Source organism: Camelus bactrianus, chromosome 12 (assembly GCF_048773025.1).
Source record: "Camelus bactrianus isolate YW-2024 breed Bactrian camel chromosome 12, ASM4877302v1, whole genome shotgun sequence".
Lineage (NCBI taxonomy): Eukaryota > Metazoa > Chordata > Mammalia > Artiodactyla > Camelidae > Camelus > Camelus bactrianus.
The window spans coordinates 69000361-69025746 of record NC_133550.1 but is presented as its reverse complement, the minus strand read 5'-3'; the positions used below and the strand labels follow the sequence as shown (position 1 = coordinate 69025746).

Sequence of the window (25386 nt, the reverse complement as noted above, 5' to 3'; positions counted from 1 at the left end):
TGGCACCACAGTGGTTGAGTTCCTGTAGCCTGCATGGTGTGGTCATGGGTCCCTTTCTCCAAATGCCACTGCATGAATCCGATGAATAAGATCTCAGCTCAGAGGAGGGCCCCCGTCTAACACGCGTGCAGAACCATTTGCAGCACCGAAGTTCAGGATCAGCACGGCTTTGGAACTAGGAATCCACCTGCAGCTCCAGGACGCAGAGGAACATGGCCACCTGGGCTCACACTGCTCCCGGCACCACTGACGGGCCACGCGGTGCCGACAGGCTGGCGTGTGGGTTTCGGCACCAGGCCCGGCTGCAAGGGCAGGACCCCCACGCGTCGCAGGCAACTCGCCTCCACCTCTGGAGGACGGCTGCTCGCAGCAGACGCGGAGGGATGGGCCGTGAGGCAGACGCGGGCCAGTCGGGAAGAGGGGGCCGTGTGACTTTCTCTTCGTGTTCCCGCTCCGGAGCCAATTCACAACGAGACGGACAAGGCCGCTTCTTGCCAGTGATCCTCATTTTACGTCTGAGATCGTCTTTCGGTCAATTTGAGTCTATCAAGAAGGTCTCTGGCCAAAAGCCTCAGCATGGGTGTGACAGCGTCAGATAACCTCCTTCCCGGGGAGACAAGGAATTCAGTGGAAACAACCGACCCCGGCCAGCGGGGGGCCAGGCGTGCGTTAAGCGCCTGCTGTATGACAGCCTCGCCGGGGTGTGGGTGGAAAGGCCGGGGCTGAGGACAGTGGAGTAAACGCCACCCCCACCCCCGACACTGCCCCTGCACCCGCCACACGGCCCACGGGAGCCAGTGGGACGTGGTGCCGACGGGGCAGAGTCGTGGGGTCTGGCGCGGGGGTCCGAGCTGGCACCCTCAGTGCCTCACGCCGGGAACAGCCCAAAGCCCACCCCTCAGCCTGGGCCCAGCCTCCTGACAGCAGCCCAGCCCCGGGGACCCACAGCCCTGCCCTGAAGCCTGGCCCGGGTCCGATCTAGCCCTGCCCCTGCTGCCACGGACCCAGCCCAACAGCCCAAGCCGCCCCCACTGACCCAGAGAGCCCTGCACCCACCGAGCCTGGAGTGTCCGCTTTGCCACGCAACACCGCGGGGGCAGCAGCCGACGGAGCAGACCCTGAGCGTCAGACGCAGGCTGGCTGAGAACCTGAGAAGGGGTCTGTCACGATCAACCCCATTTGCAGTGGGGGCTGGGGGCGGCGGGGGGCAGGGAGAGTGGGAAGCACGTGGCATCGCGAATCATCTCCGGAGACTTTGCCAAAATCCCCAACATCTTCCTCATTACATTTTATTTATGAGAAAGGGCACGTCCCGGGGCGCTGACGCCAGTGGGTGCAGGGAAACCTCCGGTGGCCACCGTTGGCGCCTCCCCCAGTGGCCAGGTCGCCCAGGGTTGGGGACTTCATGGTCTCCAACTGCCTGTCGTAGGACCTGGGAGGATCCGGAAGGAAGGGCGGCCAGTGTGGACCTGGCACGGGGGAGGGGCGCCGGGCTTGGATCTGGGCTGGCGCTGCCTTTCCTTGGTCCTGTTTCTGACACTGATGAGAAACCAAATGTTGGGCAAATTAGTTACTGTCAACGTTCTCAATTTTTCCCTAAAACGGGGTGGAGGACGCACTACGTACCTTAAGCAGAAGTTTTCAAACTTGCACGAGCATCACCCCTCTGGAGAGGAGACAGACGGGGGGGCCGGGCCACCTGGCAGCGCCTGATTCAGGGCGCCAGGGACGGGCCCGCAATCTGCGTTTCTAACCGGCTCCCGGGCGCGGCCGAGGACGCTGGTCCAGGACTCCACTCCGAGCCCCCTGCTTAGACGGGATTGTGAGGATTAAGGGAGGTGATATCTGTGATGTGGCAGACAGGACTGGCAGGTGACACTGAGCCTCCAGAGGAAAGGTGCCGTCACCTCCACTGTGATTACTTAAGTGACATCTCCTGCCCACCTGGGTGCAGCCCAGCGACCAGTGCCGAGTCCAGGGTCCTCTCCGGCCCTCACCACACAGCTCCTGAGCAGTCTGACACCTTAGGGCCTGGAACGACACAGGTGTATCTTAGGCACAGGCACGGGTCACCAGGGAAAGGGCTGGGGCACGGGGGACCCCAGACCCAAAAGCTCCCCTGACGGGTCCAAACCTCAGGGCCCAACATCCCCTGCTAACGGCCCAGGAATCCAGAACGCGGGGGGTCTCCAGCGGAGGACCCCCTGCATACCCCACCAAGCAGAGGACGGAGGGTCGCCCTCAGCTCGCACCGAGCGCGGGAGGTGAGGCGGCGTCCAGGCCGCGAGCGGCTGGGCTGGCGGACGGCATGAAGTTTCGTTTGAAGACAGAGATGCCATCAGACACTCTGATCGTTTCTATTTTTGTTCCTACACTTCAGTTTTGGCAGTCCTCTCCTGGGAGCTGGGGAAACGCACATTTTTCTCTACCATTTTTAATCTTCTTTTATTTATCAAACTTAGCTCTTTTTTTGGTGGATTAAAACCGACTTGGACAGAGTCTGGAAAAACAAACTCTTTGAAACAAGGCAAAGACTGAGTCTGGCCAACTAGCTGCCCGAGCCCTCGTGGGGCTGAGTGAAGGCAGCGGGTGGGAACAGCCCGTGGCCCGCGGCCCGCTCCTCCCCCACGAGGCCGGGGGCTTCAGGGGGGCCTCCAGGGTCCCAGGGCTCTGGAACCAACCAGCCTGACCCCAGCACCACCGCCTGGTCTTTCCAGAAGCACAGAGAAGCCTCCGCTTGCAGGACGCACGTGCTGCTCGCCGGGTGGCCCACAGACAGGCCTCGGGAACCGGAGCGAGAGACCACGAGGGCCCCCCCACACCGTGCCTGCAGGACGCCCCACACGGTGCGGACCCTCGCACACCACTGACGCCCCAGGCAGGCAGCGTCGGGAAGACGGAGGACCCCAGCCGCAGGTGCCTCTTCCTCCTGGGAGCTCAGCGGGGGCGGACGGTACGCAGTGGGCACTGAGGGGTCTCAAAGGGCTGTCCATCCGCGGGCCAGACACTCATCTGTGAGTGAACCATGGACGTCGTGATGGTGCGCCTGGCTTGAGGCCCCATCACCTGGGACAGGTGCGCACAGAGGAGGAGAGAAAGCTTCCCCTGCTGGGCAGGGGGGGCCGTCCAACCGGTGAGCACCAGTCACAGAGGTGTTAGTGGTGAGAACACAGGCACAGAGGCAGCCCTGAGGACAGAGAGGGGAGGGGCAGGAGTGAGCCCCGCCCACCGGCCCCAGGGCTGGGAGGGGGATGGGCGCGCCTGGCCCAGCCAGGCCAGCCGTCCTCCCGTGCCAGCTACACCCACAGCCCTGGCTCCTCCAGGTGCTCACCTGGCCGTTCTAGGGAGTAAAGGAGGGCCTAGCCCCGAGCCCTGGTGCCCCAGCACAGTGCCGGCTTCCTCCTCATCCCCCATGCTGACCCGGCTTCCAGGAGCCTCAGGAATGGCTTCCTAGGGCCCCCTAGGGTAGGACCTGCCTTGGGCCCAAGGCCCAGAGCCACCCACCCAGTCAACACTGCGGGCCTCGGTCCTGCAGGACTCAGGGTGGCATCTTGGGACAAAGCACCTCCAACAGAGACAGCCTCAAGGACGGTGTCTGCTGGCGGCCCACGTTCCCAGGAGCCCACCTCGTCCCAGTCCCAGATATGTTCTGGGTGTAGACCCTGGGTCTCCCTGCAAGAGATTCGGACTCCTGGGGGGGGGGTTCAGGGGAGACTGTGAACCCTGCCCACTCCCAGCATCAGCACCGGGACCTCAGGGATGCCCAACCGGGTTCCACAGGACTGGGAGTCGGGCTGAGCGAGCCCTTGACTCCACAAACATGCACTGAGCACGTGCTGTGCGCTGTGCACTGTGCACTGGGCCCTGGGCTGTCCCCCGGGGGTCAGGGACACAGGGTCACTGTCCCTTTGTGGATTCCATGCTTGTCAAGGCGCCACACGGCGCCAGTGACAATAAACCATAATGAGTGAGTTAAGGGGGAAGGTTTAGCTCCTGAGACAGGGTGACAGAGATGCTTGCGCACAGTGGGCCGGAGTGGGGTGGTTCAGGGACCTTGTCCTTGCCGAGAATTCTGGAACCAGACTTGAGGCTGCTGTGGTTACGGGGTGGGCTTCAGGGGGCGGATGGAAAGGCTGGGGTGAGGGTGGAGAGAGAGAGAGGGTGCCACATCCTAAAAACGTAGCAGCTCCTTAGGACTTGAAACCCTTGGCACCTGAATGTCTGGGGAGAGGCTTGGAGATGGCTGAGTCATCACTTCCTGCGGGCTGATCTGCGGGGCTGGGCCGGCGGCTCCCACTCGGAGGAGACGGTCACACTGGGGGAGGCGGCTGCCTGACTGAGAAGTAAGTTCTAACCTTCATTTCACTCCCCACCCCCATCTGACCCTCTAGGGACCAGGGGAGGTTCAGGATGTCAGCTTTGTGCTCGACCTCCTCCTGACGACCCCCAGGCCCGGATTCCCACTGGGCCCCGACTCGCCCGGTCTGGGCTGCTCGATGCTGCCTCGGCTGCTGTGAAGGTGAGGACCCCAGGGCCCTGGACAAGCGGCTCTCTGCAACGCCCAGAGGGTGGCCGGACCCCGGGCCTTCTCATCCGCACAAGGCCCGAAATGACCCAGAGCAGGCCTTTGAGCGAGGGGCTCAGGGGATGCGGCACGTCCTGCACGCTGGGCTTGCTCTGAAGAAATGGGTGGAAGGGCAGCCACGAAGCACCGCTGGTGCCTGGTCCCGCAGCCCAGGGGGATCCGGCGCGTTGTTAACACTATTAACACCCAGCGTGCACCCCCACCCCGGGCCGCTGCTCCTCTGAACAAAGCCCACATCAGCATTCAGTGCAGAGGTCTGCGTGTTTCAATAAAACCCTGCCTCGTCAGATGTCACCTCGACTGACAGTCTGATGGATTCCTGCAAACCCAGGACTGGCCGTGGAGTGGAGGCGGCAGCTGGAACTGTCCCTGGGACACCAGCCCCCGCGCACTCTGTGCCACCGTCCTCCAGAGAAGTGGGCGGGGAGCTCAGGCGGAGGGCGCCCCCAGATCCACAGCCATGAGGGGACCCCATCTGCGAGGCAGGGTCCCTCACTGGTCCCCCAGGGAGAAGTGTAGAGGTGACTGCTGGGTCCAGGGTCGGAAGTTCTGGGGAAAACTGGGGACGTGGAGATGTCAGTGAAGCCTTGGGACCCACCGAAAGCTCCTCCTGCAGGGGACTCCCCCAGCTCCCCCAACTTCCTCCATTTCCGCCACCTGGCCCCCGGGCCTGGCAGACGGGACCACTGTGTGCCAGGCACGCAGGTCTGATGGTGCAGGGGCCTTGGGAGTGCGTGGTCTCAGAACCCTCCGTGCCAACCCCCAGAGCGGGCTGGCCCTGCACTGCAGGCTGGGCTGGCCACGCGGCTGTCGGATGCCCCCTGGTGCGGGCCCCCTGGGCAGGGCCTCCCTGCACCCCGAGGCCAAGCCTGGCCACAGCCTGGCGCCTCACAAGTGTCAAGTCTTGTCCTGACCGGTTCCCACCCAGTATGACACTCAGCCCCCTTTCCCTGAGTCCTGGGAGCAACTCCAAACTCTTCCGGGGGCAGGGAGATGCATCTCCTTGGCCAGGGCACGCCAGCTGGAGGGGGCCAGGGCCTCTGCCCAGACGGGGCCACAGTCGCCCCAGGAAAGCAAGAACACAGCAGGCCCAGGATGGGCAGGACAGAGAGGTGGGCAGGCCGCACGCACAGTGCCCGACGGCCCCCATGTAGGGGAGACTCTGCCCTCCCTCCGGACGGCCCTCAGCCACAGGGGCCGCACTGGGCGGCTCCCTCAGGAGGGCGGCCTCGGCTCTGGACTCGCCTGGCGGGGGGGCTCTCCTCGGACGCGAGACCCCACTGCCCGCTCTCCTGGGCGACACTTCCTCCAGGATAACGGGAAAGGTCACCTCCCCTCCACTCGGGCCGGCGTCTCAGCCAGGATTACATTTTATGATCCTTTTATGAACATTTTCTCTATAAGTTCCACAAATGTTATTGCCAAAAATGACTGGGGCCCGACCTCCCGCCCTGGGGAGGGTGAGTGTCTCGGCTGATGGGAGTTTAGCAGGAAAAGTTAATGCCATTCAGCGTCCTGACGTTCAGTGGGGCCAAAGGAGGAATTAAAAACAGGTAGAAGTGACCGTGCCCGTGCTGTGTTCCTGGAAAGATCAGACACGGCAGGCGTCAGGTGCCAGGCCTGGCCTGGGCCTGGGGCGGGAGGCAGCCCCCCGCTCGCCCTGCTCTGGGCTTCTGAGCACTCGCCCCGCTCACCCGAGACTCGCCGGGGCTCAGCCTGTGGCCGCCGGGCCGGCCTCCCGCTTGCCTCCCAGGCAGGGGCGTGCGACGGAGGAGACCGGGTAGCTCCTGTGCGCCCCTCCGAGCAGGCCGAGAGGCACCGGCCGCAGCGCGCTCCCAGCAGCAGCCCGCAGAGTCAGGGTGGAGCTGGGCCCCCTGTCCCCTCCTGGGGGTGGGGCCGCAGGCACCAGGGCCTCCTGGAGGCGAGTGGACAAGGACGCCCACCCAGCAGGGAGGCCCACCTGGGGCTGCGCCCCTCCCTGCTCCCCTGACCTCTCAAAGCCCCCACATCTGGCCTGTGCATTCGCCCCCGCCAGACGCCCCGGAAGCGGGGCTGGACATTTTACTTCATGTGGTGGCGGCTCTGCTTTCCTGGGAAAGAGGAAACAGAGGATCGCCTCCCTCCCTGCAGCCAGCCAGCATCACCCCTCCGTGTCCCTCGTGTAGGCGTGGCCGTCCTGGAAGCGGGGCTGTAGGTGGCCGGTGCCACCGCCCTTTTCCTGTCCTGCCCCAGAGCCATCACAGACCCACCCAGGACCGCCCTCCCCTCCCTCCGAGGCCAGGGTCCTGCAGAGGCCCTGGCAGTGTGGTGCTGGGAGCCAGCTGCACCCCCCGGTCTGTGCGCGGGGGCACCCCACACGCTGGGTGGCCCAGTCACCGTTCCCCGGGCACACGGGGTTTACATTAACCACCAGGCAGGTCACCTTGTTTGGACAGATGCCACCTTCCATCTAACGCACGCCTCCCTCGGGCTCCGTAACACCTCCCAGCAGCCAGGAAGGGCAGCGCCGGGAGCGCAGACCGGGGCCCAGACAGACCAGCCTGTCTTTAGGGGTTGAGCTGTGTCCCCTAAAGAGAGATGCTCAAGTCCTAACCCTCGGAACCCTCGTGTCCATACTTCCTCATTTGGAAGCCGAGCTGCTGCGGATGGGATTGGTGAGGACAAGGTCACACTGAAGGAGAGTGGGCCCTGGACCCAGTAAGATCGGGGCCCTTTTAAGAAGAGGAGACACGTGGACAGAGAGCTCCCTGTGAGGACAGGGCAGACCCTGGGGGATGCAGCCCCAGGCCAGGGAGCCCCCAGAAGCTGGCAGGGAACGGGCTCTTCCCGGGAGGAAACCAGTCTGCCTCCCAGGCTTCTGGTCTCCAGACTGTGAGACAGGACCTGTCTGCTGTTTGAAGCCACCCAGGTCACAGTACTTTGTCACAGAGGCCCCGGGAAACCTGTCTTGTGCCCGAGGGCCCTGGAAACCCAGCTGTGATCATGGCATTGGGAGGGACACTCAAGCGACCTGCTGAGCAGGGCTGAGCCGGGGACACACTGCAGCTGTGAGCTCGGGCCTCCCAGGGCCATGGGCACCACTGGCCACCCGCGCCCTGCAGCCCGGTAGGGCTGCACACCTGGTCGGCCACCGGTCCCTAGGCTTGAAGCAGGGCCTTCCCAAGAAGGGCCTTGAGCCTGGGGCCAAGATGAGGCGGGGAGGGGACCCCCCAGCATGGCCCCTGCAGGGACGCCAGGACTCTCCATCCTCACAGCGTGGAGAGGAGCCGCCCACAGTCCCGTGTGGCCGACAAGCAAGTGTGACCACGGGGACCGAACAATCTACCAGAGACCTCACCCCTGAGCCAGAGCCGAGACGGCCCCGATCAGACGTGGAGCTGTCTTTACACAGGGAGCAGCCTCCAAGGGCCCGGATCCAGCACCTCCGGCCAGAAAAGCACAGAGACCTGGGGAACCGTCCCGGGCCCCCACACACACCCGAGGGCCTCGGCAGCAGGAAAGGCTGCTTCCCCCGGGCCCTGACTGCCGGCCTGGTCTCCCTGGCCCAGGGTCCTTGGGCACGACGCTCAGCCCGGGGCCCGTTTCCCTGTGGGAGACGCTCTCCAGAGTGCCCGTGAGTCCCAGCCACACACCCGCGCGTCAGTCTCCAGGCAGGCCTGGCACCACCGGGCCGGCTTTTAATAAACGCCTGCTTTTATTATTAGCGATGAAAAACGGTCCGACAGGCTAACACAGAGCGACCCGTACACCGAGGCCACAAATCTTCGTCCACGTCAAAGGGAAGCGGGAACCGAGGCCGCGCGTTTACGGCAGTACAGTGACTACATTCTCAATGACGCCGTCCGCACAGAAGGAGCAGTTGGCCAAGATGAGGTTATCTTAACACAGCAACTCGAGAAAGAACTGAAGGAAAGGGCATTGAGTCTGGGATTCATGAAAAGAACGGAGGTGTCTGAGGCCGCATGGGGTCCCCAGGGAAGTCCGCACCCTCACTTCTCTGCATAGAGGGGGGGCTGCCCGGATGGCCTGAGCTGGGCCACTCTGGAGGCCAGCAGTGCAAGTGCCTCGCTGGACGTGGGGGACCCAGGAACAGGGAGGCTGGTGACCTGGTCCCTTCATTACACGGCATGCGATTTCGGCCCCAGTGACCCTGGAAAAGTGGCCTCTGAGAGGGACCCTGCAAGGCCAGGCAGCGTCTCTTCCCAGCCCCCCCCCCCCGGGGTCTGCAGGTTTTCCCTTCAGGGCTCCACCCGCCCGGAGAAGCCACAGCCCAGGGCAGCTGGCCCGTCTCCTGGGGTGTCCCCACCACCTCAGGCCACAGCGTCCTCCGTCTCCTGCCCGCAGTCTGCGGCACAACAGTGGGTCTGTTACCCTGGCCGGTCCAGCCACGACACAGCTCAGCCTCCCCCCAGAAGGCCGGGCCCGGGTCTGAGCCCAGCGCCGGGAGGGGAGACGCAGCCCTGGGTGTGGCTGGCAGGCTCGTCGGGTGAGGGGCCCCCGAGAGGGGCAGGGGCACCCACAGCCCTCCTCCCCGTGCTGGGAGCCACGGGCCCCTTTTCTGTTTAAGATGGTTTTAGTCGAGCTCTCTGTCACCTGTAACTGATAGCATCTCAGTTCTGTGACCTCCTGGGGCTCAGCTCCAGTGGGTGTCACTTCCCTGGCACGGCTGGGATGCGATGGCTCAGGGCCACCAGGGCCCCCTCTCCCCTCACCCGAGCACCGCCAGCTACCCTGACTCCCCCATCCCCTTCCCCACTGGCCCCGTCCTGTCCCACTCACCACCCCCAATCCATGACCCCCCAGCGTGGGAGCCCTTAGGGCCTGAATCAGACTGTGTCCTCCTGAGGCTCCGTCACATGTGGAACCAAACCAAAGCCTTTCCCACCTGTGTCCCCCACTCCAGGAGGCCACAGGCCAGCCCTGGAGCCGCTGAAGGTTTGGGACGCAGCAGTGCCCCCCGTACAAGACCACCTCTGCCTTCTCGCCCTCCAGCTCTCACTAAAACGTCGTCTCCTGGGAGCAGCCCTCCCTGACCCGCTGCCCCTGCAGCCTCCTGCCACCACCAAGCTCCAGGTCCAGGTCCAGTTCTGGAGGGACCCTCTGGCCACTGGATGTATCTGCCGCCGATTTATTTATCTGCTTGTGGCTTCTCTTCCTTGGAGCGGAGGCTCCAGTGACGGCCAGTTGGGCTACAGGTGCCGGGACCCCAGGCATGGCAGAGGTGCCCACACGGAACGGGCTCTCGGGGACCTTGGCCCGTGTCCTGGGGGCCCGAGAGGGCAAGACCAGACCCCGAAGGCCTGGAGGTCCCGGCACAGGACAGTGCGTGGTGCTCCTGCCCACGATGCCCTCGGTCACCCTCACTCCTCACTGCTGCGGCACGCGCCCCCATGCCTCACAAGCACCACGCCCGCCCCAAACAGCAGAAGGGGGGCCAGAGACACCCCCCGACGAACGACAGCCGTCTCCGCGTAACTCTGTCTTCAGGAAAAGCCAGCATAGTAATTCTCGTCGTTTCAGCCCAGGTACCAAAAGGGAAATCAAATTGCTCTTCTTGCCTGGGAAACTGTACCAGCCACTTTCCGAGGGAGGCCGCCCACCCACACCCGTCCCGCAGGGCCCGACCGCGCGCCGTCTACACCAAGCCGGGTCCTATCACGGCGCCTCCACTGCTGCTGATTACCTGGCAAATAAACCAATTTGAGGGCCCACCAGGGTCTTTCTGGCCACCTCTCCAGGGCCTTGCCTTCATTATCACAAAGCCAGCATCCTTTGTGATGGAGAAATGTCATTGTGTCCCAAGAAAGCAGGGTCTGAAAACAGCAATTACTGGGCGGGTCACGGAAGGCCTCGGGGTCCTTCCGTCAGCGGAACCGGCCTCGCCTGACCGGAGCTGTGGCTTCCCGCCCCAGCCCTCCAAACCTCCCGCGCCCGCATCCCGTCAGTTTACCGAAATGGGTATGTGCCCAAGATGTGTAAGCTGTGTGTGTTCACGCCCGAGCATACGAGCCTGCTGCACACTTCGCACCGACCTCGTCACTCACCTTCTCCCTCTGTTGCCGTGATAGCCCTTTAAGGGGGTAACATTCACCCTTCGCTCCTTGGAAATACAGACTCGGGCTGCAGGCAAGAAGTGCCACACAGCAGGTGACAATGACAGCCTTACGCTGCCTGGAATCCACGGCAGGGGTGCCCATGGAGACACCCCGGCCCCCGTCCAGTGGGGTAAGCTGGGGGGGGCAGGGAAGAGCCCCAGGTGCCCCTGGGGAGGGGCGTCAGCCCCCTGCAGGGCTTCTCCTTGAACAAGGAGGAGGCCATGACCTCCGGTCCACGCCCACGAGGAGCCGCACATCACCTGGAGCTCAGAAGAGCCCTGCTGATGCACATCGGTGATCAGCTGTGGAGAATCAGAGACGACACGCTGGCCAGGGCTGCACAGCGCGAGGTGGCCAAGGCAGGATTCGAGCCCCAGCCCCTTCCTCCATCCCACCAGGGGCACCCGACCCGCAGACGTGGACCATCCTGGACGGCCACGCCAACACGAGACCCCGGGTACGAAGAACGGAGGGAGGCGGGGAGGAGGGGGAGGCCACCAGGCCCCCACAGCCGGAGCCCACCTCCCCCATGGCCCACACTCTGCCCAGCTGCGGAGCCGCCGCCCTGTCCGCGTGCCCTGCGGCCGTCCCTGCGGAAACAGAGGTAGCCTGTCCTGGGCCAGGAGGCTGGCCGGGCCGGAAGCCGGGCCGCCACGGGGGACGGGGGTGCTGTTGACAGGGAAACCCACGAGTGAGCAGCTCCTCGTGTGCTTTTGAAATGTCACATTTTGAGAACCAGGCTGCAGCCTATGTTCCTCTAGCGGAATGCTGGGCACAACAGGCCGGGCCCCGGGCCCCGGACAGCGCGCCGCGTCGGCGCACACGGACCCTGCGTCCGCCCGCTCGGCACCGGCAGCTCCCCGGGCTGACGCCTGCCACAGGCCAGAACTCGTCAGCAAACCAGGGGAACCCGCTCGTTTCCTGGCTTGAGGTGGGGAACCCTGAGGACAAACCAGGCTCCTCCTCGTGTCTCAACAGAGCCTGCGCTGCGGGTTAACTGGGTGCACGCGTGCGTGTGCGTGTGCGTGTGCGCGGGGGGCACACGAAGACCGAGTCCCGCGTCCGCACGGATGGCTGCTTCTGCCGAGTTTCAGAAGAAAACCACCGGCTGCTGAGAACCACTGCTGGCTCTGGGTCAGCTCCTCTGCACAGACCAGTGAGCAGAGGGGCTCTTCCCCTGCAGTGCAGGCAGGCGTGTGCGTGTGCATGGTCCCTGCTGTGTGTGCATGGGGGTGAGCGCACACATACACGACGTGTTCAATCAGCCTTTGCACACGCGTGTCTCGTACGCGTCTGTGATGTACACACACCCACCAACATGCAAGTCAGATGGTTCGTCTCAACACAAAGGTCACTCCACGCTGCCGTCCCCTCTCCATGCACAGGAGTCATAAACGTGCGTCTTCTCCACACGCACACGCACACGCGCGGGATTACGGGGAGACGGGGAGAGTGCCTGCGTGTGGAGAAGATACGTTTCTAGGAGTCGTGTGCACATACAGTGGGACTGTCGCCTCACATGATCCCAGGGAAACATTGCACCCTCTCAGGAGCCACTCATGGGCACACTCACACACACACACAGAGAATCAGAACCATAATGCGCCATGATGAAGTGTTCTGACCCCGCCCCGGTCAGTCCCACCAGGCCCGGGAGCCGGGCCAGGGGTGTCCTCTGGTCGGGGAGCCCCACACCCAGCAGCCCAGGGGCGGGGTGGGCCCTGGGTGGGGGGAGGGGAGGCTTCCAAGGACTCGTAGGCACAGGAGGCAGAGCCATCCCAGCCCCGACCAGGGACAAGTGAGGCTGGAAGGACACGAGGGGACCAGAGGCCCAGGTGTGGCTCCGTATGAAGTGTAACCGGGGCCCCACCACCAGCGCACTGATCAGCCGCCCCACCCTGCACCCCTCCCTCTGAATCACTGCAGGGCCACCTTTCTCCGTGCCGACCTTACCACAGTGGTCACCAGATCCAAGCCCTTCCCTGACCCCCGAGGCCCCCAGCCAGGCACCCCCAACTAACACAGGAGGGAGGGGACGTGAGACCAGGAGCTCAACCTTGGGCGTCAGCTAATCCCACTGCCCCAGCGGGCTCTGCGGGCTCTGACCACATCTCCCTCCCGCCCGGCCTCCCAGCCTCCACGCCCCCACCCACAAGGCCCTTTGCTCTCCTGAACCTCCTGCCCGGCACACACGGCCTCTCCTCTCTGCCCTGGCACCCTATCAGCTCCACCGCAGACTGGGCAGGGCCACCTCCGTGGGGACCCCTGGGCAGAACCCGGGAGGAAGGCCTGTCCCCACGTCACCTGCTCTGGCCTCTCTGTGTCTCCCAGGGGCCCTGGTGCCGAGGCTCCCTCGCTGCACTTCGGGGCACGGAGCCCCTGCCCACAGACCACAGAGGCGCCCTCCACGCTTCCCAGCAAAGGGCGAGGACCCCGCTGTGCCCAGCCGCAGGCCCAGCCTCGACCTAATGTTCTCATCTTGGTCCAGACACTGGCTTCTCTGTCCAGAGAGAAGGGATGGGTGGGAAAAGGAAAAATAAAAGTGGGGAAAAGTGAAATGACCTTCTCTGGGTGACGGCACAGCGTGACATTTTGTTCTGGCCGGAGGCTGGATGCTGTCGGGAAAGAAATTCCAGGACTTGGTGACCCTCGAGAGACCCTCCTCCAGTCAGTGCCAGGCCCCCACCGCTCCAGCCGTGGCCCTTTCCTGGTATTTTGGAGCATGCGGGGTCCTGCTCTGGCCGAGCAACTCCGTGCTCCTGGAGTCGGGTGTGGAGGGCGGGCCTGAGCAGACAGCCCTGCACCTGCCGGGACGCCACTGCAGCCTGGGCGCCGGGCAAGGACACAGCTGCAGGGCTTGGGGGGGGGCTGCACTTCCCACTCACTCACGGGGGCCCTGCCAGGGGGGCCTCCCACTCTCTGCTTCTCCCACCCCGAAGACCTCAAGCCCACTCACCCTCCTCAGTGGTGACCCCTACCTGCACACCGGGGGCAGATAGGAGAGCCCTGCCGGCCCGCTACCTGCCCTGGGCCTCAGTTCCTCTCCTGGTAAAACACCAGCCAGTTGGACTGGATGACCCCCTGCCCCTGAGCCAGCTGACGAGGGAGGCTGGCTCTGCCCGCGTCTTCTCAGGAAGCCATGGTGCGGGGAGCGCATGGCTCCGGACCGCCTGCTGGTCAGACAGCCTCGGACATCGCAGGCAGAGGAGAGGAGATTTGCTGAACTGCTGCTGCTGCAGAAGTGGGGATGCAGCCCCGCCTCCTCCTCGGGTCTCCATGGCGACCGAGAGGCTGCAGGGTCACCAGCGCAGAAGCGGGCAAGCCCCGTCCCGCAGCCACGCACACAGGGCCCAAGGCCTAGTCCACAGCGGACGCCGAGGGCCGCACCAGCTCGTCCAGGATCCCATCTCACTCGACGGCCCTTCCTTCAAGAGTTCCCCGCCACCTGGCCCTGCCCAGCCGCACTCACCCACCTGCTCCCCTGCACCGCACACCCAGCCCACCGCCACACTGGGACTGAAAGTCCAGCTCACACAGTCCAGCCCGGATCCTGGGACGTCCGGCCAGACAGCCTGCGCTCCCACCCAGACCCGGGTCTCCTGCCTGGACACCCTGAAGGCCTTGGATCTCCGCGCCTTCACACAGAGCTCAGACACGTGGGCCTCAGAGCTAGTTCCTAGAAATGAAAAAGGTTTCATTGGTCACTGCCATGTTATGACCCTTCATGGTGTTCTTTGCTTTGGTCAGTGGCCTCCGTGGCCCGAGTGGCCTGCCCACCACTCACCCTGTGCAGAGTCCCCACCCCAGGCCTCTGCCTAGGCTGGGCTTTCTGCCCGGAATACTGTCCCCTCGCTGTCCCCTGCTCCTCCCACCCGTTCTCCCAAAATCGAGTTTCAGAGCCTGGCTCCTGGGCCCCCGAGGTTGCCCATGGCGTCTGCCTGCTCAGAGGCTCCTGGACGGTCCCCTTGTCTGGGCCTGTTGGCCAGGTGGGGCCACTTTGCCAACTGGTGACCCCCCCACCACAGGGCTGAGGACCCGCTGTCTCTGGAACCTCCGAGGGTTAAGGCCTCGTCCTGTGGTGAGGAGGCCACGGGGCCACTCAGTAAGGAAGATGCAGGCCCGCCAGCGGGGCACCACTGCAAGGAAGCGGAGAAGCCCCGATTTGGTGGGAACTGCCCTGCACACCTGGGCTGGGGTCCACGTGCCAGTTTCCAGGAGGAAGAACCTTTCTTTCCTGCACAGCCTCCCTCCCTCCAGGGGGACTTTCCACATTGTGGCAGCAGCCACTCAAACAGCAGGGCTGCGGGAAAGGGTGGGAGTCACTGGCCGGGGTGCAGGGCCAGGAAGGAGGGTGGAGGCTGGGCTTGGTCAGAGCTTGGGGTGCAGTGAGCCCGGAGCCCCAGCTGGAGTCGCACGCACCTCCTCAGCATGCAGCCTCACACGCACACGTGCTTCCACGGGCACGCAGCCTCACGCACAAACAGGCACCCACGAGGGTGATGTCCACACACATGCGTGCTCTCAGACACCCCACACACACTGGGACGCCAGCTTCCCGAGGGCTGAGACCCCGTCTGTCCGGGGGCCCCACGCTCAGGAAGGGCTTATGGGCTGGAACCCAACGTGAGCCGGATGTCCCTCCACCCCCACCCAGCCTCGACGGAAGCGAGAACCACATGCCCACGAGGGAGACGGCTGCTTTGTCCGTCCACGGGGCCCCCTGACGGCCCCTACCACCCGCATCCCCCACCGAGATCAGGTGCACGCCCCCCCCCCCGTGGGCCCCTGGGGCTGCCCAGAGCTGCCTTCAGACGGGAGAAACCAGCTCTTCCCCAGGGGCTGCTGCCCGGAGCAGCAGCCACCGTGCGGCTCGGCCGCCCTCCTGGGCCCCTGGTGGGGGGCGCAGCAGCCCGGGGAGACCCACAGCCCGGGCAGCCCCGGGGCATTTCTCCTCCATTCGCCTTCCCTGGGCTTCCCTCACCCGCTCGGACCCCGGGAGGAGGGTGGGCGCCTCCCTGCGGGGCTCTGGGGAGGCGGGGGTTCCAGGGGCCAGGCACCTGGCCTGGCCCCCACCAGAGTGGCACCGGGACTGCCCAGCACTGGCTGGGGTGGGAACTTCTGGATGAGGCACGAGGGGGGCCTGAGTGTCCTTCCGGGAAGTGTGTTTTTAACTGGTGCAGCGATCTATGTTTCCTTCTCACTCTGGAAAAAGAATTATTGAAATTTAAATGTGCAAAACGCTGTCCTCGCTGTGCCCCTGGGTGTGTCTCTGAGTCACCACCACCCTGAGCCGCGATGCCTCCTGGGCTTCCCTGGGACAGGCCGGCGGAGGGCTCCGGGGTGGAGCTGGGGGCTGCCTGCTGCCCACCTCAGGGTCCGTGTCGGGGCCCCCATCCTCCCTGACACACTGACTCTATGCCTGCCCCGTCTTCCCTGAGCCATGCCTGGTCTGCCTTCTGGAAGGTTCTACAGTCCAGGGCCAGGGTGATCGATTCTCCAGGCAGGAGGGGTGATGGCCTGGGGGCTGCTGGGAGCTGCCACCGCCCCTCTGCTGGAGTCCCCGCCAGGGTCAGCACGCGCCTTTCCCTGCTCTGGGTCCCGGCGGCCTCTGGGATCCCGGAATCTTCCCAGGAGAGGATTCTGGGCAGGAGTAGCTGTGACAGGAGGGAGCAGGTGGCTCCCGTCTCCGCTGTGGGCCTGAGGCTCAGACAGCACGACCTCCAGGGAGGGGGTCTCAGGAAGAGGACATCGAGGTGCGGGCTCCTCAGCAGGGAGCCCCTGGCGTGGGGCCACGGCTCCCCTCGGCCGCCCTGCGTTCCTGAAACCATTCGCCCATTCACTCATTCATTCACCTGCTCACCCGTGGACGCAGACACACACCCACCTCACGTAACGCACAGGCAACTGCCCGTCGGCCTGGGAAGCGTTCACGCTGCCCTGCTCTAGGTGTCCTTGGAGGGTGGACCTGGCTGGAGTCCGAAACACGGATGAGAGCTATAGGGAGTTGAGATGACACGTTGGGCCGTGTGGCCTGCACAGCCCAGCCTGGGGCCGGGGGCCCAAGTCCCCCCGGGGCTGGACCCAGCCCACGACGGGGAGCGGGCGGGAGGCTGTCGCGGGCCCCGGGAGGATGTCCTGAGCTCTCCAAATGCACACATCTGACTTTCACAAAAGGAATGAAAAAGTTACGATGGGCTTTCTGCATGAGAGATGTAATATTTAAAGTCAAAGAAATCATTTTAGGAAAATGACAAGAACAACTCAACACCTCCCTTCCGAGGAGCGGTGGCCCGTCTCACAGTCGATGTCATTGTTAATTTCTCCTAATGACACATTCAAGAAACAAAGCAAAACAAAAGAACCATCATCTCAGCATTTAGAACAACATATTTTGACAGCGTATTTTTAAACTAATTCCCCTCTCCCAACGAAAGTGCCGTCTTGCAATCTTTTAAAGTCTATTCAGTAGATACCAACGTGATTATCTCATTCTTCTCATGATAAAAACGCGGATACATAATGGCAGCGTGATCAGCATGCAAATGCATTCACGGGACATTGTCTCTTCCCCGGGAACCAGGAAGGAGGCAGCAGTGAGAGCTGTCCCCCGGGAGCCCCCGCGAGTCAGCTGCGGGGAGCCGGTATGCGAACAGTGTTAACGGGACGGAGCGGTCCTCAGATGCCCGCCCTGTCCCTCAGGACAAAGGCCCGGGACCAGGGACCTGGAGGCTCCAGCGCATTGCGTGGCCACCCACGGATGTGGCTGTGGGCGGCAGCTCTCTGAAGGCTTGGCCGCTGCACCCGCTCGACCAAGCCCACTGAGGACTTGGGAGTCGGCTGTCCATCCGTCCACAATGAGGGCACTGCAGCCGGAGGGCCTCTAGGATGCTGGCAAGGGTGTAGGAACCTTCCCACTGTGCACATGCACAGCCAGTGTCCTCTTCACCTGGGAGCACTGGGCCAGGCGTGCCTGTTTCCCCTGTGACCGTGACGCCAGTGATGGCGCCCTCCCTCCCACCAGCCCCTGGAAGGCTGGTGCCCACAGTCCCTGGAAACCGCCCAGGGGCTGCCTGGAGCCCGCCTCCACCCTCCTGTGACCTGGCGGCCGTGCTCAGCCGGACGGGAACCTCAGGTGTACCTGGTTGACGGCGGCTGGCCAGTGAGGCAGGAAGTGCCCCCACATCAGGTCTCCAGCCTCGACGGGGGCTCAGCCGGGAGGCAGCGGAGGGCACCCCCCCATGTGCAGGCAGAATCGGGGCTCTCCACGTCAGAGATGCCCAGACGCGCTGGCTCAGAGCCCCAGGGGTGACCCACAAGCCCTCCAGGGCCTCTGACACCCACCGGGCCGAGGGCTGCCGGGAGAGGGCGGAGGAGGCACCCGAGGGGGCGGGGCCAGGCCAACCTGGAAGGGGCCTCCTGGGCTTGAAGGCGGGTCCTGAGTCGGGGGGTCCTGAGTCAGGGGGTCCAGGCGGCTCCCTGACCCCAGGAGGGTCAGCCCAGGTGGGACCCCACCATTTGGTGGGCGTGGCAGGCCAGTCATGCCCCCAAAGGAGCCTCAATCCCCGGAGCCCGACAGTGTGTCCCCTGCCACGGCGTCAGAGAGCCGGTGGCTGTGATGAAGAGCAGGTAAGAGGGCCTGGGTTGCCCAGGTGCGCTCAGTGTCAGCACAGGGCCCCTGCGGGGAGGGCGGCGGGGTCAGAGTCAGAGGGGCGGGAAGACACTGCCCCATGGGCGCTGGTGGGTGGGGGCAGGCGCCAAGGGAGGTGGGCGGCTTTAGAAGCTGGAAAAGGCCAGGAACCAACCAGCTTCTCCCTGGAGCCCCAGAGGAGCCGGCTGTGCCCTCACCCTGCCTTCTGCCCCGTGATGCCGGCTCAGACCTCTGACCTCCGGAGCCGTGAGACGGCGCATCTGTGCGCTCCGGTCACTACATTTGTGGTCACTTGTTCCTGCAGCCTCCGGGCACTCACACAGGGGAAGCTGTGGCCTTGGAGGGTGGACACAGTCAGGGGAGGTAGGGCAGGCGGGGCCCTCAGGGGTCCCAGAGGCTCCCCCATCACCCCGGCCCCCTTGCCCCTCCCAAAACACCTCTGCAGTGACAAAAGCCGCCACAGACCTGGGCCTGGGGAAGACACCCCAGGAGAGCCAGCTGCCAGCCTCCCCGTGCAACGGCCACCTACGGAGCTGAGACGTCCTGCAAAGCCCCTCAGAGGCCCCTGGAAGGTGGCTTTGTCTCCATCCTCATGCAGACACAAATGCTTCCCTCATTTACTGCGGCCCTGCGTCCGACGTCTGAGCCGCTCTGACTGTGGTGGTCACCTGGGTGCCATCTCTCACCCCAGCACCCAGCGACCAGCAGGGCACGAGGTCCCTCACGCGAAAAGCGCCCAGTCCCGGATGCAAGCAGGAGGGGTCCTGGGAAGAGAAGCCGCAGGGGGCCTGTGAGGGAGGGGAGGTGGGGAGCAGCTGGGGGGGGTGGTGGCCAGGGAGGTCCCAGCAGGGGGGAAGGAGGGCATTCGGGAGTGGTCCTCGCGGGAGGGCTGAAAGGTGCAGAGGCCCCCCTGCCCTGTGCCCCGACCCTGGGCCGCCCAGTGCTGCCCGGAAGACTGGGCTCCTTTCCTGGAACACGTTTCCCTCCTGACGGGTCCCGGTCCTCTCTGCAGCCGAGCCCAGGGCTCCAGTTGGCTCTGAGCAGGAGCTGAGCAAACAGGGACCCTCCTCCCAGCACCTCACGACAGGAGGCCCTGATGCCGCCCCAAGTTCATGGACGCAGGACAGCGGATGGGGGCCATGCTGACGCAGCCCAGGGCCGCCCAGACGCTTAACGACAAATCCAATACAGATGCGGGCAGCTCAGAGTGGCAGTTTTACCTCCCGGTCCGCCTACCCTCCAGGCCTCACCGACGGGAGCCGCCCGCAGCCAGGCTGCCTCCCCCTCCCCCTCGGCACCGGGCCACCTGGATCCCTGAAACCCCACATTTGTAACAAACACCGTTCATCAAGGACACAGCGCCCATCCTGGAAACAAAGCTTCGGCCTGTCTTTGTTTGCCTCCCCAGCTCAATGATGACTAATGCCTGGGTGATCATCCTGTGCTGTTTCTGTGTGGCACGGGGGACAAACACCACCAGCACCGCAGAGCGGAGGGGCTGGGGCGGCGAGGCAGAGGGACCTGGGCCTGGAGGCAGGCAGACACACGCTGACAGAGTCCGCATGCTCGCTTCACCCCCAGGCCTGCAGGCCGTGATCTGGAATCCTCACCATGCGATGCTGCAAAATAAAACAAACCCAAACCAGGGAGAAGTGCTCCCGAGATGCGCTAACATTCTTTTTTAAAAGTGCCCCGATGCACACTTAAGAGCAACTTCCTGCCGGTAAATAAGCCAGAAGACGGCAGCGGGGCGGGAATGGGCGAAATGGGCCAAAGGAACCCGTTTCCAGCCCTTTTCCCTGCGGCCTGGACCCTGCCTGGTCACAGCCTCCGTGGGAAGAATTCACCAATTAGTTTCCAAAGAAAATTCTGTCCGTGCTCTCATTCCCCAACAAACAGACCTTTTTTTTTTTTTTTTTTTGCCTGTAGGACGTCACCACCCACCCACCAGGCTTTTCTAGCAGTCGGTGCGGGAGATGGATGCTGACACTGGACCTGGGGTCGGGACCTGCTGGCCCCGGCCCCCTCTGCACTCCTCTGCACCCACTGCAGGACCAGCCCAGCACCTACCTCAGGCATCTATGTGTTCCTTCGAGCTGTGTCCTGTCCACCTCCCCTGGGCCCTCAGCGAGCCCTGTGCACCCCTGCCGCGGGGCCTCCACCTGTGGCCACTCGACAGACCTGGAGAGCCCTAGAGACAAATCAAAGTGACATTTCCACTACTCAGTCCCCGAAGCCCAGGCTGGGTGTGGCCAGGACGGTCAGTGTGGCGCAGGTCAGGGCACGTTCCTCTCTGAATGTGACGCACAGCAGCATGGCGCCCTCAGTCAGCCCAGTGCGAGCCCCCGGTGATCAGAGAACGAGGTGGCACTTTACGGGACCGTCGGGGAAACCTGCCCGCCCCAGCCCCCAGGCTCTCCCCTCTCCAAGGTCCCGCCCGGGCGCCCTGCTGAGCCTCCACATCCATCCACACCCGCGAGTGAAGCCCGCAGTGGGGCTCAGGACCACCCATGGGATCATCCTCACATCACAGTTTCATCTCTGGGGTGAGCCACACGCCCAGAAGCAGACGTTCAGGCTCTGACTCCCATTCCGCAGTGACGCTGCCCACCTGGAGGCCCCATCCTGAGCACGTCCTCGCGGTGTGCCGTCTCACCCAGCAGAACGAGGTGCAGTCGGCTCCTCCGTGGACCAGAACACAAGCCGTGGTTGCTGGGCGGCCTTGCCCCATCTCCTGCTCCACGGCATTCAGATGGGGAACGGGGGGCTCAGGGCAGAGCTGTGACTGGCCGTGGCCGTGGGTGGAGGGGATGGAAGTGCTGCTTCCTACGGCAGCCGCCACGGGTGCCACAAACTGCACCACAGAAACTCATCCTCTCACAAGAGAGCAAGGTGTCTGCAGGGCTGGTTCCTTCCGAGGCTTCTCCCCCGGCTTCTGGGGTTTGCCAGCATCCTTGGCATCCCAAGAAGCAGATGCATCACTGGATCTCCGCCTTGGACATCACGTGGCTTCTCCATATGTGTCTGTGTCTCTGTGTCCCCTCCCCGTTTTACAAGGACCCCCGTCACGGGCTTTAGGGCCACCCTGCTCCAGTATGACTTCATCTTAGCCAATTACAACTGCGAGGACCCTAGTTCCAAATATGGTCGCATTGTGAGGTCCCATGTGTACACAGCTTTTGAGGGGGTGCTACCCAGTTTACACGAGCGGTGCTACCACTCTCCCTGTGTCGGGGAGGACACCGTGCCCAGAGAGGCTGAGCAACTGGTCCAAGGCTGCACAGCAACTAAATGGCCGAGCCAAGACTAGACCTCGACTGGACACCTGGAGCCTGGCCCCTGTCCTCACTTTCACGGGAGGTCAGCGACTCAGGCGTCCATGCTGCAGATGGGGAGACCGAGCTTAGAAGGGTACAGCTTGTCCACAGTCACGGTGTTCGGGCCAAGTGGCTCCTGGGACCGGGGTCTCCAGCCTGCCTCCCCGGGACTGCCGGGCTGCGCTGGGGCCCCAGCACAGCCTGTTTCACAGACACTCGTGGGGGGCTCTGGGGAGCACGGGCAGCATCACCCCTGCTACCTGACTGTGTAATAAACAGACGAGGGCTTTGGGCACCAGAGTTATTAAAAGTGAAAGGTCCTCCAAGAGAAAGCGAGGGGTTCTTGGCACCTCCGTCTCCTACAAATATGTAATGAAATTTAAATTGAATCTGGTTTAAAATCATTTACCTTTTGACATCATGTATCAGTACACTAAGCAGCGGCCGAGAAAGCAAATAACCTTTCAAGCAGAATGAAAAATTACTCTGTCTCTTTTGATTTCATGTTAATTTTCAAATTTAAACTCCCCCAGAGCTCTCTGCTCGGGACGAGCCCCTAAGGGCCTGTTGATCGCACGAGGCCGGGGCCATCCCCGGGCGCTTCCTGGCCCAGCCTGCACCTTCCACGCAGGTGACAACTGCTCCCCGGGAGGAAGGCCAGGGTCCGCCCCTGGCAGAGGGACTGTCCGCACAGCGCTGGGGGGGACGCTGGGTGGATGCCCCTCAGCGTTACTGTGCCATGGGGAAATAATTTTCCACTGGGAGCCTCAGTTTTCTCATCGACAAACTGGCCATCATTGTCCAGTCCCGCCTGCCCCCAGAGAGCCCCTGAGGCTTTGGGATTCCTGGGTGGGACCATATGGGGGAGACATACAAGATGCCTGCTGTGCAGGAGGGGTCCCGGGGCCGTTTCATCACAGCCAGGCATCCTCGCTGGGACCCGCGTCCTGTGAGGTCACTGGTGGTGATGGGGGCAATGGGGACCCGGCTGAGCTACCGTCCAGGTTGGAGGGGGTGTTGGGAGACCCTCACTCACCTACATTAACCCAGGGAGGCCTGGCAATGAGCCTTGGAAGTAAGCCTTCCTGGGCTCCTGCCCCCATTATGCAGACCAGTGAACCAAGGCCCCAGAGGCCGAGCCGCTCTGGGTTCCATCAAGAGGTGTCGCAGTTGAGAGCTGAACAAGCTCCAGCAAGTCTGTGGCACCCGGGCCCACAGCACACACAGGAGCCCGTGCAGCGCCCGTCGGACCTCAGAGGTTGGACGTCTTGTTTCTGAGCAAATCGGAACCTGCAGCCGCATTCTCGGCTTTGCCCAGCGATCACAGAGGCCTCCCTCGCCGGCCCTCTGCTCCGGACACAGCCCTGCTGCTCTCGAGGGTCATGGCAGGGGGCGGGACCCCGGCAAGGGTCACTGAGGGAGATGCTCTAATCCCGTGCGAGCCTTGCTTGGCGTCTCCAAGGTGGGTCCTCTGGTGTCCATCCCCGGGCGCTCGCTGGCGGTACAGACTGGAGTGTGGAGGGGCGCCAGGTTGGGCGCAGGGGCTGCACACGAGATGCCACTTCAGACCACCCTGCAGCCCGTGCAGGAAGAGGGCAGCCCCATGTGGGCACCCCCCGGCTTGAGGGCACCGCAAGCGGGCACCTGGAGTCAGCCTCAGTGTCTGGGCTCAGCAGCGCTGCTGGCCCATTTCACAGGGAAGAGGGCCGAGCCTCAGCACACCGACCCCTGCCTGGGCCTCCCGGCAGCGACGCCAAAGCAGGCCTCAGCTCCGAGGCCTGGCCCGCCAGGGCAGAAGGCCACAGCACGCGGACCGTGGACGAGGCCCCCGGGAGCGAGCAGCTGGACACTGTGCGGGGGCTGGAAGGTCTGCTGTGAATCCCAGTCCACTCCTGGACGCGCTCGTCCAGCCCCTCAGGACCGTGGCCGCCATCCAGGGAGGACCTGGGGCCAGGGCCCCTTTCGGAGCCCATTGCTATTTCTTAATTAGCCAGAGAGACAAAGGGGCTTTTCATGGGGACTGTCCCCTCTGCTGTCACATGTGAGCACTACTGGGCTGGAAAACAGAGCAGGCTTTGCCAGGACTTCATCCCCCCCCCCGAGCCTGCCCGGAGAAGACGGACGGGGGAGGGCGGCCAGGGGAGGGAGGGAAGGGGGGAGGCCGCCCCCCCTGCCCCCACCCCTGCCCCATCACGGGCCGGCCATGGCTGTGGGCCCCACCCAGGAATCACGTCGTCCACCTCCCTGTAGCCCTGGTTGAGGGGATCCAGGAGCCCGGGGCCTGCTGCGCCCTGGCGAGGGGCTGCTTCCCACTGGGACGCAACTGGAGGCCCCCAGATGGCCCAGAGCCAAGCCCTCGGGCAGAAGCCCCGGATGTCCGTGTGCCAGCCTCACCAGCCGGGCGGAGCCACAGTGCCAGCTCCAGGGCCCAGGGCCACCCCCATCTCCAGCCCAGGCCCACACGGACGCCCTGGGGCATCTCGAGGAGGATGCAGGGCCTGGAGCGAGCGTCCTGCGGGGCAGGGGTCATGGATCAAGGGGTGACTGTCCATTGTGTGCCGGTGCCAGACCCTGAGGGCCCCCAGCACAAGGGGTTTCTCCCAAGGTCAGGGAGCTGGGCAGCGGCGGCAGAGCCAGGTCTCTGTTCCCTGCTCGGGGCCAAGAGGGAAGACGGTGTGCCTGCTCCGGCGCTCAGAACCGCCCGCGTACCCTCTGCACGCAAGGACCCAAGGGGTCTCTGGGCCTTTGCTTCACAAAGGCTGTGAGTCTGGAGGTTTCTCGGGGGGGCGGAGGGTTGGGGGGTGACGGGCAGGGCCTGCTGGACGGGCCGGGGTTTCCTTTGTGGGGGATGACAATGTTTGGGAACTTGATCGAGACGGCGGCCACACTGAACTCCCTCAATGCCGACCAAGCGCACGCTGCACACAGCGAGTTCTGTCACGTGCATTTCACCTCAACACAAAAGTAAAACAAGGGACCTTTTTAAAAGGCTGCAGGAGCTCCAGATTCTCCCCGAGAGAGCCAGAGTGAGACTCTCCCCCACCCAGAGAGCCTGGACGCACAGATCCCCAGCCCCACGGCCCCCGCCCGCTGCACACACCCGGGCACCAGGGCCACAACCCATGGGGCCTAGGACACTGCCTGGAAGGGGCGCCCAGCAAGGGCCTGACTGAGGCTGCAGCCACCATCCCCCCAGAAGGTGCTGCCCCCTGTGGGGCACAGCCTCCCCTCCATGCCGGGTGGGCACCCTGGAGGGACCAGCCCCCCAGCCAGAGACACAACAACAAGACAGGACAACGTAGGCTCAGAGGGTCCCGGCAGGTGGGCCCCGCCACGCAAAGCTAGAGTCGTCGCATCGCCATGGAGACGGCCATCTGCGGGGTTGTGGGTCCCCGGGAAGGGCCCACCAGCTCCCGATGAGAGCAGCAGGCCAGTGTCTTTTTCTTCAGCCACAACGCCACCCACGATGGTGACGTCGGCACCGAACACTCTACTGGCTTAAGTGGCACCAAAACCCAGCTGCCCAGAGGTCTCGGGGAACAGAGAACCAGGGCAGCCAGAATTAAGCGGTGTGAAAGGCGAGATCTGGGCCGGGATCACTACGGAGGGTGTTCGGAAGAGCTGTTAGTATGTAGGTAAAAAATTCTTAATCTCCACTAACATATGCCATTCCACCTAATTTTGATCCACGTAAATGCAAAGGCGTCTCCGTGCCTCCACTCGGGTTTTACCGCCATCTGG

At 63.9% G+C, this 25386-nt stretch overlaps 1 protein-coding gene and 1 long non-coding RNA gene across 2 annotated transcripts in view; both read right to left on the bottom strand.

Moving 5' to 3' along the window:
- The window catches only part of LOC123616957 (chemokine-like protein TAFA-5), a 169489-nt gene that overhangs the window by 123895 nt on the left and 20208 nt on the right, over positions 1–25386 (bottom strand). The gene's annotated exons all lie outside the window — the stretch shown is intronic.
- On the bottom strand, positions 1278–14041 carry LOC123616958 (uncharacterized). The gene is made up of 4 exons (XR_006725037.2): positions 12985–14041; positions 1945–2031; positions 1627–1806; positions 1278–1539 (listed from the first exon to the last, which is right to left on the bottom strand). It is a non-coding gene; the product is annotated as an uncharacterized LOC123616958 (long non-coding RNA).